Source organism: Salvelinus alpinus, chromosome 30 (assembly GCF_045679555.1).
Source record: "Salvelinus alpinus chromosome 30, SLU_Salpinus.1, whole genome shotgun sequence".
NCBI lineage: Eukaryota > Metazoa > Chordata > Actinopteri > Salmoniformes > Salmonidae > Salvelinus > Salvelinus alpinus.
Window position 1 is genome coordinate 29,995,293 of NC_092115.1, and position 1,803 is coordinate 29,997,095.

Here is a 1,803-nt window from a genome sequence, read left to right on the forward strand (position 1 = left end):
GCAACAAGTACACAGAAAATGACACAGTAGTGAAAGGGAGAGATGGCAGAGGAGGACCGAGAGAAAGCATTGGAGAATGGAAGGGTGAAATTGACTTAATACTGTATATCTACAACTAAACATTCCGTGTAAAATGTATGTAATACAAAGCGAAAATAGATTTTTGTTCACCTGCTGGTGTTGAACATACATTAAAGATTGCACACAATAAGAATCAACACCAGCATATTGCATGATATGATGTGCAGTGATAACCAGCAACTCCCCAGCACCAGAACAAGAACAATCAATGGTCAGTCATCGGTGCAACTTTGGTTGAAGATTTATTTCACATTTTAGTGCTACATTCCTCTTTACTCAAATCTAGGGAGCGTAGGTAGATCGCGTTAGAAATAGTTTATGATAAACTTCATATCATTAATATATCCTAAGAGTAATTCTTAAATGTGGGTCTTATAATAATAGCCTCACCTATTCAGTCATTAATGAGGCAACATTATTCAGTTTAAAAAGGTGACCATTTCAACATAAAAAAAACCTCAAAACACATACAATGGCAAATCTCATTAACAGTATGTCACAAGGGGATCTTGTGACCCTCTAAATTAAATCACCTCTGTTCTCTAGTCTTAGTCCCCTAACAAAGAGGCAATTCCGTGCCATTTCTTAGAATTGACTTAATCATTTTCATGTAGTGAGTATAAAATGGTCTATGACATAAAATCTTGATAATACTGTGAACTATATTTCATAGCATTAAATCCAATAAGCTAACTTCGATAAAAAACACTTAATTTGCATGTATCACAATACTTAACATCCTGTGTGAATAAGAGTGTGGAGAAGAATGTATCATATTCAGTTCAAAATAATGGTGTTTATGTGAACTGAGATCCTGCAACATATTACAGTGAGCTTTTTACAGTTTGGCAGAAAAATGTGACTGCATGGAGGCGGGTAAATGAAAAACGACATATCTCTGGTGAGAGGCCTTGCACTACATGTGCAGCCAAACCATTAACATTTTGTGTGGTCTTGATCATATCTAACCGTAGGTTCAAAGTTTTAAAACAAACTTTACTTGGGGACCCTGCGAAAATATGATCTCTCTCATTGGGGGGGGGGGCTTGAACATTCACAAATGTCCTTGAGATAGAAACTCATCAAATGTTCTGCATCTCTTACGGCAACAACAACATCTCCCGTCGCACCTTATTTTCTCTCTTTCTCAGTGGTTCTTCTCAAGTTGTAAAAAACATACCGACAAAGAAACAAAAAGATTACGCGCTTCACGGTGCCATACTTGCGATATTTTTAAGTTTACATTTTCCCCTCGGTCTCAAAATGCGCATCAGCAAATTCAAATCATTGACATAGTTGCACGTGATCAAACACTATATGTTACCTGTTCCCATCAGATAACCTAGCTAGTAGCCTATCATGTAATATTGCCACTCCACACTTGACAGACCAAGAGGAACAAAAGTAAACCTCGGAGTTTTAAAAATATCCCTCTGGTGTCCAAGTTGACATATTTGAAGTATTTACCTTTATTTAACTAGACAAGTCAGTTAAGAACAAATGTTTTATTTACAATGACGGCCTACCCCGGACGATGCTGGGCCAAATGTGCGCAGCCCTATGGAACTCCCAATCACGGCCGGATGTGATGCAGCCTGGATTCAAACCCGATTCAAACCGCAGTGACGCCTCTTGTACTGAGATGCAGTGTCTTAGACCACTGCGCCACTCGGGAGCCCCCTTGGTGCCATTGGTTGGTGGATAGTAAGCTCTTTGATAGGC

The 1,803-nt window shown here is 38.8% G+C and overlaps 1 protein-coding gene across 4 annotated transcripts in view; it reads right to left on the reverse strand.

Moving 5' to 3' along the window:
- Positions 1-304: 304 nt before the first annotated feature.
- Positions 305-1,803, reverse strand: part of LOC139559776 (BTB/POZ domain-containing protein KCTD1) — a 16,397-nt gene continuing 14,898 nt past the window's right edge. For all 4 annotated transcript variants that reach the window (XM_071376130.1, XM_071376128.1, XM_071376129.1 and 1 more), the window contains one exon: positions 305-1,803. This exon is cut by the window's right edge and continues 452 nt beyond it. The gene's annotated coding sequence lies outside the window, so the exon portion shown is untranslated.